Genomic DNA, 19107 nt, shown 5'->3' with positions numbered 1-19107 from the left:
GGAAAAATCATGATATCCCATTCCTTTACTGCACAAATTTCTCTTTTTTCCTCTACACTGAGCTTCAAATAAATGAGTGATGGAGCTAAGTCTACTTCTTTTTTACTAAATAGTCTGCATTTTAGGCAAAGGAAGACAATCCATTAGGTGTGGGCAGGGGAGAAAATGTTCTTACATCTATCTATGGTAGTAGTAGTAGAAAATTAATCTATTTGCAAAGAGATAGGTAAATATTAAGAAATAGAAAGGATTTGGGAAATGATCTTTGCTTCAAACATGGCATCCTTCACTGATCACTGTACAGAGGAATCATTTTGTGGATTCAGCGTCATAATGAACAAATTCTCATCACTTCTATTAGTCTATCTTTACTCAGTGCAATTAATAATTTATTTTTACACCTTTGTAAATGCAATTGTATCTATTTAGTTTTATCCAAATGTAGTTTTCTTGTCATTTCACCTACTGTTGCATTGAAAATAATGAAAATGTGAAGTGAAAATGTATATGAAGAGTCATCCTATTTTAGGACATATAACACTAATAATTTGATTGCATTTCTACCATCTCACTTCAACATATAATCACTTGCATTGCAAGGACAGAAAAAAATAACAATTGAGAGCAAAAAGTAACTAGTGTTTCTAAAGACATTTCACAGGTAAAGAGAGAACTGTGGTTAAGATTGAAATAAAACAGGATGTGATTATTTAATAATGTACAAATTATTGAGATAAAAACTCACTTCTGAGTTATTTTTAACAGGAACGATCAAGAGTAAATTTTGACAATCAATGAAGAGTAAAACTTTCAAGAGTAAATATTTTGAAAATAAGCTAACTGAATACTGCATAAAATGAAGAGTGTGGCATCTAGTAAGATAATAAAATGCTCCATATAATTACTATGTAAAAATGCTCAAAAAGGCAAAATTAGTCAAAGTAAATGAAATCCTTCCCTGTAATGTTTAAAACTTTTTATAACATTGAATCCAAACGACATCCTCAGAAGTGCACAGCACATCTTATGAAGTTCATTTTTCTTTGCTAACCTACATGTGCATACTCTCGCTGAGGGTGCCAAGGAGATGGTGTGTGAAAATACCCCATGATTATCAGAATGCCAAATTCAAACTTTCTGAGCGCTTTCTCTCCATTGCTGCACACCACATGCCCTGGTCTCTCTTGCACACTCCAGACTGGTGAGGATTTTTAGATGTTATCTTGTATGTAGTGTGAGCCATCCAGATTTTAGCACTGAAAGTCCTGTATCACAAAACTACTTAAGTCCCAGAAAATCAGGATGGTAATCTCAGGATATTTGTTCTTCCAACTTGTTTGCTCTTCACATTATAGCTTCTGTCTTAAGGCTTTCTTAGAACCAGAATGTCATCAATGCAGGTTTAGGCAGAAAGGGAGAAAGAACCAGTCTACCTCTATGTTCCCTATTGTCACAGCAAAGGACGCTGAGAAAAAGTGCCAGTGTGTCCTACAGAGGCTGTAGACTTGAAAAAAAGCAGCTGTTTTGTGGAACAGTCTTGAATTTCAGTGAATCAGCAGAGTCTTTCATTGAGGCTTGGCAGGTATAGGAGGCAGTGCATTCACAGGATTAAAAAAAAAAAAAATGCTGCATGTTACACCAGCCCTGGGTGCTTGAGTTGAAACTCTGTGAAGTCAAAGGCTGACACCCGGGCAGCTGGTGATACCAGACGTGTTAAAGCATATGGGGCATAGCAGTAAGGGTAAAGGACTCCTCAGAACCAGCCATTCTCTTTAACTCTTTTTTTTTTTTAATTAGTTTTGCCATACATTGACACGAATCCACCATGGGTGTACATGTGTTCCCCTTCCAGAACCCCCCTCCCACCTCCCTCCCTACCCCATCCCTCCAGGTTATCCTGGTGCACTAGCCCCTTGAAAGAAGAAGAAAGAAGGAGAAGAAAAAGAAGGATTTTTGGAGAATATTTTGCTAAAGGAGACTGTAATGGGGAAGAAATGATTAAACAATTTTCTGTCACATTTTCCTGCCATCAGTGGATTTGGAGATTTCTTGACTTTACTTGAATTGAATTAGAGTTTTCTGCACAAGTGAATTGAGACCATTACATTTCAAACCATTGCAATTTTATTCAGAAAGGTGGATATATAGGGCTCAGAAAAAAAATCAGACAGAGCAATGAGGAATGAATAGATGATTACTTTCTCAGTCAAGTTGGAAAGAATAATCTGCTTGAAGATAACCCAAAGTCTGGTTATCACTTAAAAAATTGTTTGTAACTTTCCCTGTCTTCAGAGACTGACCCAGTTTCTCCACATTAATTTCTCCATATTTAAATAGGGGGGGAATGATAATATCTAGATCTTCATAATTTTTTAAAGATTAGAAGAAATGGTATATGTTTCTGGTACGTATTAAGTGCTCAACAATAAAATTAGTGGTAGTATTCCTTTATATAAGGCCTTAAAAGTAAATAGAAAAAGTCACCACAGATCTGACATACTGAAAATACCTGATATTTCCATCTCTCTTATTTCTGATTTAATTTATTGAATCACACGTACATTAAAATGCAAAGCTCGCTTTTGTAAGTATTTTGATAATTGGAGTTTCAGCTTCAACATCAGTCCTTCCAATGAACACCCAGGATTGATCTCCTTTAGGATGGACTGGTTGGATCTCCTTGCAGTCCAAGGGACTCTCAAGAGTCTTCTCCAACACCACAGTTCAAAAGCATCAATTCTTCGGTGCTCAGCTTTCTTCACCATCCAACTCTCACATCCATACATGACCACTGGAAAAACCATAGCCTTGGCTAGATGGACCTTTGTTGGCAAAGTAATGTCTCTGCTTTTAAATATGCTATCTAGGTTGGCCATAACCTTCCTTCCAAGGAGTAAGCATCTTTTAATTTCATGGCTGCAACCACCATCAGCAGTGATTTTGGAGCCCCCAAAAATAAAGTCTGACACTGTTTCCACTGTTTCCCCATCTATTTCCCATGAAGTGATGGGACCAGATGCCATGATCTTAGATTTCTGAACGTTGAGCTTTAAGCCAACTTTTTCACTCTCCTCTTTCACTTTCATCAAGAGGCTCTTTAGTTCTTCTTTGCTTTCTGCCATAAGGATGGTGTCATCTACATATCTGAGGTTATTGATATTTCTCCTGGCAATCTTGATTTCAGCTTGTGTTTGGCCACCTCATGCGAAGAGTTGACTCATTGGAAAAGACCCTAATGCTGGGAAGGGATGGGGGCAGGAGGAGAAGGGTATGACAGAGGATGAGATGGTTGGATGGCATCACCGACTTGGTGGACATGGGTTTGGGTAAACTCCGGGAGTTGGTGATGGACAGGGAGGTCTGGCGTGCTGCGATTCATGGGGTCGCAAAGAGTCGGACACGACTGAACAACTGAATTGAACTGAACTGATAATTGGCTGGTGACATTTTTTAAAGAAGAAATTAATGAAAGTCCTCATCCAGTAATTTCCAGAAGGCAAAGGCTAACTTGTTTCTGCAATGCATACTATTTGTCTCCTAGAGACTGAAATAAAATCATGACATCCTTAAAAACTTACTCATTGTAGAGGACTTCACTGCTCGTAACATTCCTCTAAGGGGCAGCATGAGAGTGATGTGATAGGGAATTGAGGTCAGTTCCCTCAACTGCCTCAGTTGAGAATAAGGCATGATTAATTTCTCCAAAAGATTCTTCCTTTCTTTTTCTATTTCTTGTATTTTTTCCTCTTTCTCCACACAGAGAGAAGCAGATATGTGCATGGGTATGGCTCCAAAGGTGAATATGTTATTTTCATACATTTGACAATGGACACCCACAATACACACATACACATATACACATACACACATGTACAGATATATGAATGTATGCACAGAAACACACACACAGTTTTCCTTTAATAGACAACTGCTCAAATTTATTTGATACCTTGAGTCTTTTTTTTAATTTTTTTGCAAGAGTGACTGTACTCTTTGAAAGGAAGCATGCATTTATAGCATCTTGTATTTGGTTATATCTGCAGTCTCTTTTGGGTTTGGTTGCTTTAGTTTTGAAATGGAATTTATTTCAGAAAATCAGCCATGAAATATCACATTAGAAATGAATTCACTGGAGAAGAGTATTAACAAAATAATTTAAAGCAAGTTGTTGTAAGGCCCGACTCTAAAAAGGGATTAAGAACACAGTATGAAATAAACACTGACTTGTTTGCCATAGTCATTATTTAACAAATCTTTGATGCTTCTTTCTTTTGAAGAAAAAACATACTTGATTTAGTATTACAATTTACCACAGGTATAAATTTTAAAAAAAATGAAATTGGATTTTAAAGAAATATCTTTGGGGGTACATTCAAGATTTAATAAATTTCAAAAACATTTATCACCATATCTTCAGTTGTACTTCATTAAACTGTCGGCACTATTTTCAGATAACTAGAACATATTAACTAGGGTAAGAAAAATTTTTGAAATTCTAACTTTCTGTAAAAAAATATTTTGTAAAAAATAATATATATATCTTGCACAGAATTAAGCATTCTAGGAAGGGTAGCAAAGTAATGTTCAAAATTCCCCAAACTAGGCTTCAAAAGTACATGAACTGAAAAATTCCAGATGTTCAAGCTGCATTAAGAAAATGTAGAGGAACCAGAGATCAAATTGTAAACATCTGTTGGATCATAGAAAAATCAAGATAATTAAAAAAAAAATTCTACTTCTGCTTTTATTGACTATGCTAAAGCCTTTGACAGTTTGGATCACAACAAGCTATAGAAAACTCTTTAAGACTTGGGAATACCAGACCACTTTACCTGCCTCCTATGAAACCTGTATGTAGGTCAAGAAGCAAGAGTTAGAATCAGACATGGAACAACAGACTGGTTCAATATTGGGAAAGGAGTAACATCAAGGCTGTATAAATAATTTATATGCAGAGTACATCATGTAAAATGCTGGACTGGATGACACACACGATGGAATCAAGATTGCCAGGAGAAATATAAATAACCTCATATATGCGGATGACATCACCCTTATGGCAGAAAGCAAAGAGGAACTAAGGAGCCGCTTAATGAAAGCCAAAGAGGAGAGTGATAAAGCTGGTTTAAAACTCAACATTCAAAAAATGAAGATCATGGCTACCAGTCCCATTACTTCATGGCAAATAGATGAGGAAACAATGAAAGTGACAGACTTTATTTTCTTGGTCTCTTAAATCACTGAAAATGGTGACTGCAGCCATGAAATTAAAAGATGCTTGCTCCTTGGGAGAAAAGCTATGACAAATCTAGAGAGCATATTAAAAAGGAAATACATTGCTTTGCTGACAAATGTCCATATAGTCAGAGCTATGGCTTTTCCAGTAATCATGTATGAATATGAGAGATGGACCATAAAGAAAGCTGAGTGTCCAAGATTGATGCTTTTGAACTTTGGTGCTAGAGAAGATTCTTGAGAGTCCCTTGGAATGCAAGGAGATCAAACCAGTCAATCCTAAAGGAAATCAGTCCTGAATATTCATTGGAAGGACTATGCTGAAGCTGAAACTCCAATACTTTGGCATATTGATGTGAAGAGCCAACTCATTAGGAAATACCCTGATGCAGGAAAGATTAAAAGCAGGAGAATGGGACGACAGAGGATGAGATGGTTGGATGGCATATCCTACTCAATGGAAATGAGTTTGAGCAAACTCCAGGAGCTTGTGAACAGCAGGGAGCCTGCTGTGCTGCAGTCTTAGGGTCTCACAGAGTTGGACAGGACTGAGTAACTGAAGAACAACAACAAGGAAGGGTAGAAGGTATAAAGTAACCCATCGCTGTTTCTCAGTCTTAGTATTTGAGATACTATGATATTTGATGCTATATTTTCCTTCCTCCCTTTCCTTTCTCCCTCCTTTTCCTTTTTTTTTTCATGAAAAGATAGCCAAGAAACTACTCATTGTGCTCATCCTATCAATCCTTTTTTATTTGCCCTCTACTTAAAAATAAATGTGAGAATATTTCACAGATTAAAAAAATCAAATATGTTTATTTTTTCTGGTATAATAAGGTTTAAGAACTTATCCCTTTAAGCACAGATTTAGTGTTTTATTATTTGTAACATTAATAAATTTTAATTTTTTTTAAAGAGTGACTGAATCAGGCAGGGGAAGAATTTATTCCTAGAGGAAAAGAATATGTCCAGATAAGTGACAGGAAAGTTAAAATTTAAACAAGTTGTTTTAATCTAAATATTTTTCAAAGATATGCATAGAAGTGGAAGAAAAGTTTAAAACGTTATAAGATGATATTAGGGTAATCAGAGAGACATTTTATGTTCACATGAGTTGCAAATACATTTAACTGCTAAATCAGGTATAGGTAAAATCATGGGTAAAGTGACAGTTGAAGCATTGTGATATTGCCATTATTAAGATGGAATAATGTTTAATATAATATAGAGAAATGAAAAACTATCAGGGCAGCAGTGTGTTAAACCATTATGTTTGATTCATATATTGCCAATGTGAATATCTCAGAATAACCAGAGTAGACTATCATTTAAAGATACTTTGTGATCAGTTCACATTAAAATTATACAAAGTATTTCTTAAAAATAAAACATGACTCTCCCTTTTCTCCTCCTGTTCACCTCTATTTCCCTCCTCTCTCTTCTCTATATGACTCTGTAAATCTTTCTGGGTCTTCCTGGCTGTGGAAAGTTGTTTTGACATTAACCTAGGGGTTTTATCTTCTGTGCCGTATGGGTGGAGAACTCTTCAGGCTACTGTAAGAGAAAGACTGAAACCCAGAGGCAGGAGGCTTAACTTCAGAACTTTAGAACATCAAAGAACTCTTGACATCAGGGAAAATTAATGGAAAAGAGCTCATCCAAGTCTCCAGACCTACACTGAAACCAAGCTCCACCAAAAAGCCAACAAGTTCCAGTGCAAGGCACACCAAACTAATTCTCCAGAAAACAGAAACACAATGCTAAACATTAAAAGGTGAACTGGCCAAAGCCATGCCAAGCCCATAGACACCCGAGAACTCACTAGTGGACACTTCATTTCACTCCAGAGAAGAGATCCCACTCCACCCACCAGGTCACATACACAAGTTCCCCCTAACAGGAAACCTTGACAACTCACTGCTCAAACACCACCCAAAGGGAGCAGACTCCACAATCAACAGGAGCCACAAACTTCCAGCCTGCATAAAGGGCATCCCAAACACAGCAATCTAAACAAAATATAAAGGCAGAAAAACGTTCAGCAGGAGAAAGAACATGACAAAAACCCACCAAACCAAACAAAAGAGAAGGAGATAGGGAATCTACCTAAAAAATAATTCAGAATAATGATAGTAGAGATGATACAAAATCTTGAAAAAGAAAAAAAAAATGGAGTTACAGATAAGTAGACTAGAGACAAGGATTGAGAAGATGCAAGAAATGTTTAACAACTTAGAAGAAGTAAAAAAGAGTCAATCAATAATGAACAATGCAATAGCTGAGATTAAAAGCATTATTGAGGGAACCAATGGTAGAATAACTGAGGCAGAAGAGAGGATAAGTGAGGTGGAAGATAGAATGGTAGAAGTAAATTAAGTAGAGCAGAAAAAATAATTACAAGAAATGAGGACAACTTCAGAGACCACTGGGACAATGTTAAACTACCAATATTTGAATGATAGGTGTCCCAGAAGAAGACAAAAAGAAAGGCCATGAAAAACTACTTGAGGAGATAATAGTTGAAAACTTCCCTAAATTGGGGAAGGAAATAGCTACCCATGTCCAAGAAACCCAGAGAGTCCCAAACAGGATAAACCCAAGGTAAAACAACCCAAGAGACATATTAATCAAACTAACAAAAATTAGATACAAAGAACATATATTAAAAGAAGCAAGGGGAAAACAACAAACGAAACACAAGGTGAGCCCCAAGAGGAAAACAGCTGATCTTTCAATAGAAGCTCTTTATACCAGAAGGGGATGGCAGGGCATAAAGTGATGAAAAGGAAAATCCTATAACCAAGATTACACTACCCAGCCAAGGATCTCACTCAGATATGAAGGAGAAATCAAAAGCTTTACAGACAAGCCAAAAAAAAAAAAAAAATCAGCACCACCAAAACAGCTCTTCAACAAATGCTAAAGGATCTTCTCTAGACAGGAAACACAGGAAAGGTTTATAAAAATGAACCCAAAACAACAAAATAAATGGTAATGAGATCATACTTTCAATAATTACCGTAAAAGTAAATAGGTTACAAGCTCCAACCAAAAGACAAAGACTGGCTGAATGGATACAAAAACAAGATCCCTATATGTGTTGTCTACAAGACACCCACTTCAAACCTAGGGACACATACAGATTTAAAGTGTGGGGCTGGAAAAATATATTTCGTGCAAATGGAGACCAGGAGACAGCAGGGATAGCAATACTCATATCAGATAAAATAGACTTTGAAATAAAGATGGTGCTAAGAGACAAAGAAGGACTCTACATAATGATCAAAGGATCAATCCAAGAAGGAGATATAACAATTATAACTATATATGCACCCAAATTAGGAGCACCTCAAAATATGAGGCAAACGGTAACAAGTATGAAAGGTGAAACTAACAGTAACACAATAATAGTGGGGAACTTTAACTCCCCAATCACACCTATGGGTAGATTAACTAAACAGAAAATTAACAAGAAAACACAAGCTTTAAAGGATACAATGAACCAGTTAGACCTAATTGATATCTACAGGGAATTTCACCCTGAAGAAATGGATTTCACTTTTTTCTCAAGTGCACATGGAACATTCTCCAGCATAGATCACATCCTGGGGCATAGATCTAGCCTTGGTAAATTAAAAAGTAAATAAATAAATAAATAATGTCAAGCATCTATTCTGACCACAATGTGGTAAGATTAGATGTCAACTACAGGAGAGAAAACAAAACAAAACCAGGTGAATTTCACCAAAAATTAAGAGAAGAGCTAACACTTATCACACAAACACTTCTAGAAAATTGCAGAGGAAGGTAACCTCCCAAACTCATTTTAAGAGGCCACCGTCACCCTAATACTAAAACCAGACAAAGATGCAAAAAGGAAAAAGAAAACTCAAAAAAGAAAACTATAGGTCAATATCACTGATGAACATAGATCCAAAAATTTGCAACAAAATTCTAGCAAACATAATCCAACAACATGTTACAAAGACTATACATCATGACCATGTGGACTTCATTCCAGGGATGCATGGATTCTTCAGTATTCACAAATAAATCAATGTGATACACCATATTAACAAATTGAAAGATTAAAACTATATGATTATCTCAATAGATGCAAAGAAAGCCTTTGACAAAATTCAACACTCATTTCTAATAAAAACTCTCCAGAAAGCACACATGGAAGAAACATAACTCAACATACTTAAAGCCATATATGACAAACTCACAGCAAATATTATCCTCAATGGCAAAAGCTTGAAAGCATTTTCTCTAAAATCAGGATCAAGACAAGGGTGCCTCTCTCACCAGTGCTATTCAACATAGTTTTGGAAGTCTTAGGGCAATCAGAGAAGAAAAATAAATAAAAGGACTACAGATTGGAAACTAAGTAATACTCTCACTGCTTGCAGATGACATCATCCTCTATATCAGTTCAATTCAGTCACTCAGTCACTTCCAACTCTTTGTTGCCCTGTGGACTGCAGCATGCCAGGCCTGCCTGTCCATCACCAACTCCCAGAGTTTACTCAAACTCATGTCCATTGAGTCAGTGATGCCATCCAACCATCTCATCCTCTGTCGTCCCCTTCTCCTCCTGCCCTCAGTCTTTCCCAGCAACTGGGTATTTTCAAAAGAGTCATTTATTTGCATCAGGTGGCCAAAGTATTGGAGTTTCAGCTTCAGCATCAGTCCTTCCAATGAGTATTCAGGACTGATTTTCTTTGGGATTGACTGGTTGGATTTCCTTGCAGTCCAAGGGACTCTCAAGAGTCTTCTCCAACACCACAGTTCAAAAGTATCAACTCTTTGACATTCAGCTTTCTTTATAGTCCAACTCTCACACCCATACATGACTACTGGAAAACACACACACACACACACACACACACACACACACACACAGCTTTGACAAGATGGACCTTTGTTGGCAAAGTAATGTCTCTGCTTTTTTATATGCTGTCTAGGTTGATCATAACTTTTCTTCTAAAGGACTTTAAAGCACTAACGGTCTTTTAATTTCATGACTGAAGTCACCATCTGCAGTGATTTAGGAGTCCCCCCCCACCTCATAAAGTAAAGTCTGTCACTGTTTCCACTGCTTCCCCATCTATTTGCCATGAAGTGATGGGACCAGATGCCATGATCTTAGTTTTCTGAATGTTGAGTTTTAAGTCAACCTTTTCATTCTCCTCTTTCACTTTCATCAAGAGACTCTTTAGTTCTTCTTCGTTTTCTGCCATAATGGTGGTGTCATCTGCATATCTGAGGTTATTGATATTTCTCCCAGCAATCTTGATTCCAGGCTGTGATTTTCAATATAGGGGACTGGAATGCAAAAATAGGAAGTCAAGAAACACCTGGAGTAATAGGAAAATTTGGCCTTGGAGTACAAAACAAAGCAAGAGTTTTGCCAAGAGAATGCATTGGTCATAGTAAACACCCTTTTCCAATAACACAAGAGAAGACTCTACACATGGACAGCACCAGATGGTCAACACTGACATCAGATTGATTATATTCTTTCCAGTCAAAGATGGAGAAGCTCTATACAGTTAGCAAAAACAAGATGGAGATAACTATGGCTCAGATCATGAGCTCCTTATTGCCAAATTCAGACTTAAATTGAAGAAAGTAGAGACAAGCACTAGACCATTCAGGTATGACCTAAATCAAATCCCTTACAATTATACAGTGGAAGTGAGAAATAGATTCAATATAGATTCTCTATATAGAAAACCCCAAAGATATGACCAGAAAGCTACTATGGCTAATCAATGAATATAGTAATGCTGCAGTATATAAAATTAATACACAGAAACCCCTTGCATTCCTATACACTGACAATGAAAAACAAAACAAAAAGAAATTAAGGAAACAGTCAGTCCCATTCAGCATTGCAGCGAAAAGAATGAAATATTTAGGAATAAATATTTAGGAATAAATTTACTTATTTAGGAATAAATTTTAGAAATAAAGAAACAAAAGACCTATATATAGAAAATATAAAACACTTATAAAGGAAATCAAAGATGACACAAATAGATGGAGAAACATATCATGTTTGTGGATTGGAAGAATCAATATAGTGAAAATGAGTATATTATCCAAAGCAATCTATAGATTCAGTGCAGTCCGTATCAAGCTACAAACAGTATTTTTAACAGAACTAGAACAAATAATTTCAGAATTTGTATTGAAACACACAAAAAACAAACCTCAAATAGCCAACACAATCATGAGAAAGAAGAATGGAACTGTAGGAATCAACCTACTGGAGTTCAGAATATACTACAAAGCAGCAGTCATCAAGACAGTATGGTACTGGAACAAAGAAAGAAATATAGATGAGTGGAACAAAATGGAAATACTGGAGGTAAATTCATGCACCTATGACACCTTATCTTTAATAAAGGAGGCAAAAATATACAATGGAGAAAAGACAATCTTTTTAACAAGTGTTGCTGGGGAAACTGGTCAACGACATACAAAAGAATGAAACTAGAACACTTATAACAACATACACAAAAATAAACTCAAAATGCATTAAAATTCTAGATTTAAGGCCAGAGACTAGAAAACTCTTAGACGAAAACATAGGCAGAACACTCTCATACATAAATCACATCAAGATCCTCTATGACCCACCTCACAGAGTAATGGAAATAAAAACAAAAATTAATGAATTGGACCTTATTAAACTTAAAATATTCTGCACAATGAAGGAAACTATAAGCAAGCCAAAAAAGCAGTCTTCAGAATGGGAGAAACAATAGCAAACGAAATAACTAACAAATAATTCATCTCCAAAATATACAAGCACCTCATGCAACTCAATAGTAGAAAAAATGAACAACCCACTCAAAAAGTGGATCAAAGAACTAAACAGACATTTCTCTAAAGAAGAATTTCTGGTGGTAATGAACACATGAAGATATGAAAAGATGTTCAACCTCACTCATTGTTAGAGAATGCAAATCTAAACCACAATGAGGCATCATCTCATGCTGGTCAGAATGGCCAGTATCAAAAATCTACAAACAATAAATGCTGGAGAGGATGTGGAGAAAAGGGAACTTCTTTCACTGCTGGTGGGAATGCAAACTGATAGAGCCACTATGGAGAACAGTGTGTGGATTCCTTAAAAAACCGGAAACAGAACTGTCATATGACCCAGCAACTTCACTGTTAGGTATGCATACTGAGGAAACCAGAAGTGAAAGAGACACAAGTACCACTATGTTCATTGTAGCACAGTTTACAATAGAAAAGACTTGGAAGCAACCTAGATGTTCATCGGAAGGCAAATGGATAAGGAAGTTGTGGTTATATACACTATGGAATATTACTCAGCTATAAAAAAAAGAACACATTTGAGTCAGTTCTAATGAGGTGAATGAAACTGGAACCTATTATACAGAGTGAAGTAAGTTAGAAAGAGAAACACCAATACAGTATATTAACACACACACACACACACACACACACACACACACACATATATGGAATTTAGAAAGATGATAACAATGATCCTTCAGTTTCTTCACTTCATGGCAAATAGATGGGGAAGCAATGGAAGTAGTGACAGATTTTATTTTCTTGGGCTCCAAAATCAATGCAGATGGTGACTGCAGCCATGATATTAAATGACGCTTGCTCCTTGGAAGAAAAACTATGACAGACCTAGATAGCTTTTTAAAATTCAGAGATATCACTTCCCTGAAAAAGGTCCATATAGTCAAAGCTATGGTTTTTTCACTAGTCATATATGGATGTGAGAGTTAAACCATAAAGAAAGTTGAGCACAAAAGAATTGATGCTTTTGAACCGTGGTGTTGGAGAAGACTCTTGTGAGTCTCTTGGACTGCAAGGAGATCAAGCCAGTCAATTCTAAAAGGAAATCAGTTGTGAATATTCTTTGGAAGGACAGATGTTGAGGCTGAAACTCCAATACTTGGGCCACATGATTCGAAAAACTGACTCATTGGAAAAGACCCTGATGCTGGGAAAGATTGAAGGCAGGAGGAGAAGAAGATGACAGAGGATGAGATGGTTGGATGGCATCACCAACTAGATGGACATGAATTTGAGCAAGCTCTGATAGTTGGTAATGGACAGGGAGGACTGGCATGCTACAGTCCATGGGGTCAGAAAGAGTTGGGCTAAGCATCTGAACTGAACTGAACGATGATCCTTTATGCAATGCAGCAAAAGAGACACAGATGTAAACAACAGACTTTTGGACTATGTGGGAGAAGGAAGGGTGGGATTATTTGTAGAAATAGCATTGAAATGTATATTACCAAATGTGAAATAGATGACCAGTGCAAATTTGATGCATGAAGTAAATGCATGATGCATGATGCATGTCCCAGTGCTCTGGGACAACTCAGGGGGATGGAGTAGGGTGGGAGGTAGATGGGTAGTTCAGAATGGTAAGACACATGCACTCGTAGGTGATTCATGTCTATATATGGAAAGAACCACCACAATATTGTAAAGAAATCATTCTCCAATTAAAATAAATTAATTAAAAATAAGTAAAATTTATTTATTTTTTTGTGATGATTTTGATTTAATTTTATTATTTTCTTTCATTGAGTTACAGTTGATATGTAATATTGCATGTTTCAGGTATACAACATAGTGATTCACATTTTTTAAGTATTACAGTCCATTTATAGGGTCTTCCCTGGCTCAGTGGTAAAGAATCCGCCTGCAGTGCAGGAGATGTGGGTCCGATACCTGGGTCAAGAAGATTCCATGGAGGAGGGCACGGCAATCCACTGCAGCATTCTTGCCTGGAAAATTCCTTGGACAAAGGAGCCTGGTGAGCTACAGCCCACTGGGTTGCAAAAGTGTCAGACACAACCTAGCAACTTAACAACTTCATTTATAGTTATTATAAAATATTGCCTGTGTTCCCTGTGCTGTAGAATATAACCTTATAGCTTATTTATTTTATACACAGTAGTTTGTACCTGTTAATCCCCTTCCCCTGTCTTGCCTTCTCCCCACCTCCTCATCAGTAACCACTAGTTTGTCCTCTATATCTATGAGTCTGCTTCTTTTTTGTTATATTCATCAGTTTGTTATATATTTTTTTAGATTCCACATATAAGGGATTTCATATAGTATTTGTATAATGTTTGTGTTTCTCAGTCTTATTTATTTCACTAAGCATAATACCCCACCTAAGTGCATCCATGTTGTTGCAAATGGTGAACTTTAATTTTTAATAGCCAAATAATATTCCATTGTATATCTATATACCACATCTTCTTTATCCATTCATCTGTTGATGGGCACAGGAGTTGCTTCCATATCTTAAAAACTGTAAATAATACTGCTGTAAATATTGGGGTGCATGTATCTTTTCAAATTAGTGTTTTTGTTTTCTTCAGATAAATACCCAGGAGTGGAAATGCTGGAGTGTTTCCTTTCACTACATCCACACCAACATTTGTTATTTGTGGTCTTTTTGATGGTAACCATTCTGACAGGTGCGAGGTCATGTCTCCTTGCGGTTTTGATTTGCATTTCCCTAAGGATTAGTGATGTTGAACATCTTTCATGTGCCTGTTGGCCATCTGTCTGTATTTACTTCTGCCCATTTTTTAATCAGTTTGGATGGGTTTTTTTTTTTAATGTCAAGTTGTAAGAGCTGTTTATATATTTTAGAATTTTAACCCCTTATCAGTCATATAATTTGCAATTATTTTCTCCATTCAGTAGGTTTTACAGGAGTACTTTTGAGCAGCATCGAGCTTCCCCAGTGCTGCTATCCTTGCTAAAGTCCATTTTGGGGCTGTCATAAAGAGGCGTCTTAGAACCATGCAACAGTGCACACTCCTTTTTAAAGGTCAGTTACCTTTCTGGTCTTTGTAGAAATTTGTTGGTGAGGAATTATTTCTGCAGGCATCACCATTTTCCTTAAATATGTCCTACCTCATATCAGAAAGTTTTATTATAACTTCAGGGTAGCTCTTTTATAAATTAATAAAGATGTCTTTAAATGAACAAGTAACCATAAAATATGCCCTTAAGCAATAAAAGTTCAGGAGTAAAACTTTCTCTCTGAGCTGTCTTGTAGCTTGAGGAAAGCTGCTGCTACTAAGTTGCTTCAGTCGTGTCCGACTCTGTGCGACCCCATAGACGGCAGCCCACCAGGCTCCCCCGTCCCAGGGATTCTCCAGGCAAGAATACTGGAGTGGGTTGCCATTTCCTTCACCAATGCATGAAAGTGAAAAGTGAAAGTGAAGTCGCTCAGTAGCGTCCGACTCTGAGCGACCCCATGGACTGCAGCCTACCAGGCTCCTCCGTCCATGGGATTTTCCAGGCAAGAGTACTGGAGTGGGGTGCCATTGCCTTCTCCGTGAGGAAAGCTAACTTCCCATAAATTATTTTAATGAACAAAGTGTTGACTACCAGGTCACCCCTTACCTACAAAGGACCTACTGTTTATGATTTCATCTTCTTCCCTGCCATTGTTCATGTTTGTAAAGTATGATTAAAATAACAATTTAAAAAATTTTTAAATTTGCTGTAAAAATACTTCAGTTGAGGTGTACCATTTTCACAAAATTTTAAATATGCAATACAGCACTGTTATCTAGAGGCACAATGTTGTACAGAAGGTCTGTGTAACCTATTCATCTTACATAATATTGATACATATCTATTCTCTGTTGAACAGTAATCTCCCTTATTCTTCCTTCCTCCAGCTCCTGGAAACCACCATTCTAATTTATCTTTCTTGCAGCTTGGCTAGTAACACTGATGGCAGCAAAACACTGTAAGAGGCTTGATGATGCCAGGAAAAGGGGCTTGCCACCTGCCTTTGAAAGGAACTCAGTTTAGTTCAGTCGCTCAATTGTGTCTGACTCTTTGCAAACCCATAGACTGCATGTGGACTGTCAGGCTTCCCCGTCCATCACCAACTCCTGGAGCTGGCTCAAACTCATGTCCATCAAGTCCATGATGCCATATAACCATCTCATTCTCTGCTGTCCCCTTCTCCTCCAGCCTTCAATCTTTCCCAACATCAGGGTCTTTTCCAATGAGTCAGTTCTTTGCATCAGGTGGCCAAAGTATTGCAGCTTCAGTTTCAGCATCAGTCCTTCCAATGAATATGCATAACTTATTTCCTTTAGGATTGACTGGTTTTATTTCCTTACAGGCAAAGGAACTCTCAAGAGTCTTCTCCAACACCACACTTCAGAACCATCAATTCTTTGGTGCTCAGCTTTCTTTATGGTCCAACTCTCACATCCATACATGACTACTGGGAAAACCATAACTTTCCCTATCCTGAAGTTTTTTGGCAGGTAATGTTTCTACTTTTTAAAATGCTGCCTAGGTTTTTCATAGCTTTTCTTCCAAGGAACAAGGGATTTTTAATTTCATGGCTGCACTCATGATCTGCAGTGATTTTGGCACCCAAGGGGGAAAAAAAATCTGTCACTGTTTCTGCTGTTTCCCCACCTATTTGCTATGAAGTGATGGGACCGGAGGCCATGATTTTCACTTTTTGAAAGTTGAGTTTTGAGCCAGATTTTTCACTCTCTTTTTCACCTTCATCAAGATTCTTTAGTTCATCTTCACTTTTGCCATAAGGGTGCTGTCATCTGCATATCTGAGGTTATTGATATTTCTCCTGGCAACCTTGATTCCAGTTTGTGTTTATCCAGTCTAGCATTTCACTTGATGTATCCTGCATGTAAGTTAAATAAACAAGGTAACAATATACAGCCTTGACATACTCCTTTCCCAATTTTGAACCAGTCCATTGTTCCATGTCTGCTTCCAACTGTTGCTTCCTGACCTGCCTATAGTTTTCTCAGGAGGCAGATAAGGTGGTGTGGTATTACCATCTCTTTTAAGTATTTTCCACAGTTTGTTGTGATCCACTGAGTCAAAGGTTAGCATAGTCAATGAAGTAGAAGTAGACTTTTTTTTCTGGAACTCTCTTGCTTTTTCTATGATCCGTCGGATGCTGGCTATGTGATCTCTGGTTCCTCTGTCTTTTCTAAGTCCAGTTTGAACATCTAGAGGTTCTCAGTTCATGTACTGTTGAAGCCTATCTTGGAGCATTTTTACCAGTACTTTGCTAGCATGTGAGATGAGTGCAATTGCATGGTAATTTTAACATTATTTGGTATTGTCTTTCTTTGGGGTTGAAGTGAAAACTGATCTTTCCCAGTTCTGTGGCCACTCTTGTGTTTTCCAAATTTGCTGATATATTGAGTGCAGCACTTTCACAGCATCACTTTTGAGGATTCAAAATAACTCAGCTGGAGTTCCATCACATCTACTAGCTTTGCTTGTAGTGATGCTTCTTAAGGTCCACTTGACTTTTCACTCCAGGATGTCTGGCTCTAGGTGAGTGATCACATCATCATGGACATCTGGGTCATGAAGATCTTTTTTTCTATAGTTCTTCTGTATATTCTGGCCACCTCATCTTAATATCTTCTGCTTCTGTTAGGTCCATACTATTTCTGCCCTTTATTGGGCTCATCTTTCCATGAAGTATTCCCTTGGTATCTCTAATTTTCTTGAAGAGATCTCCAGTCTTTCCTATTCTATTGTTTTCATCTATTTCTTATTTCCCCTTGCTATTCTTTGGTACTCTGCATTCATATGGGTATATCTTTCATTTTCTCTTTTGCCTTTTGCTTATTTTTTCAGCTATTTGTAAGGCCTCCTCAGACAACCATTTTGCTTTTTCTTTTGGTTTGTTTTTGTTTTTGATCACAAGAAACTGTGTGGATCACAACAAACTGTGGAAAATTCTTAAAGAGTTGGGAATACCAGACTACCTTAGTTGGACTCTACTTAAAGTTTGTCAAATTGCCTCCTTGAATCACCTGATAGCTTGTTTACTGTACCTCAGACCAATGCCAGAAACTCAGTATTACAGCCAAATAGGCCTAATTCTCCTAGAGGTAAATAAGAGCTTGCATTATTCTCTTGTCATATTCAAGATGAAAGATCTACCATTTAATGGGATAGTTATTATTTCAAGGCTGAATTACTGTTTTTCTTATGCTTTTTAGGCTCTTTCTAAGAGGCCAAGGTGTCCTCTTAGAAACACTATGATCACACCTTGACACTGCCAAGGTGTCAGTTCACTTAGAGTGTTGCCCCCTCTCCCGTATCTGTTGTTTTCAATGATATTGGCCACAGCAATGATTATTTAGGACATTGTTTTTTGGAGCATTAGGCATTAGAGAGGGCAGCAGTGATATCTGACTTCCCACAACAGTGAGCAGGAAAATAAAGACATTCTCAATACCTTGGGTACTGAGTGAAAACAGTAGTTGAGAAAGCTGTTATGATTTTAGATATCATTGTAGGTTAACACTGGGAGACAGATGCTGGAAACATTTTCTGTAGTGAGTCTGATTGTACATATCTTAACTCTGTAGATGGTCTCTGTTTCACTGAATCCTGCCATTTTTTCTCAAAAGTAGCCAGGGCCAATATGTAAATGAATGAGCATGGTCGTTCTCCTATACAGCTATTCATAGACACTGAAATTTTAATTCATATAATTTTCATATACCATGAAATATGATTTTTATATTTTGTTTTTAAAATTTTAATTATGTAACAAATGCCCTTAGTTCATGAGTAATCCAAAAAAAAAAAAAAAAGAGTCTGTCTGGGTTAGGGCTCCATAGTTAGCCTACCTGTGTTGTAGCTAATCTAGAGATGATGACACGCCTATTACATGGCTAATCAGGTGATCGAAAATAGTGTGAAAAATGCTAAGGTGAAAGGACAAGATATCATTGGATCACCTAAAAAATATATCTAGACTGTTTTGATAGGTTCAGGAAAACTTCTTGAAGGAAGTAAAAAGCTGTG

This window comes from Giraffa tippelskirchi, chromosome 9 (assembly GCF_054371585.1).
Source record: "Giraffa tippelskirchi isolate mGirTip1 chromosome 9, T2T-mGirTip1v1.2.pri, whole genome shotgun sequence".
Classification (NCBI taxonomy): Eukaryota; Metazoa; Chordata; class Mammalia; order Artiodactyla; family Giraffidae; genus Giraffa; species Giraffa tippelskirchi.
The sequence above is the reverse complement of the archived record's forward strand: the minus strand, read 5'-3'. Positions refer to the sequence as shown.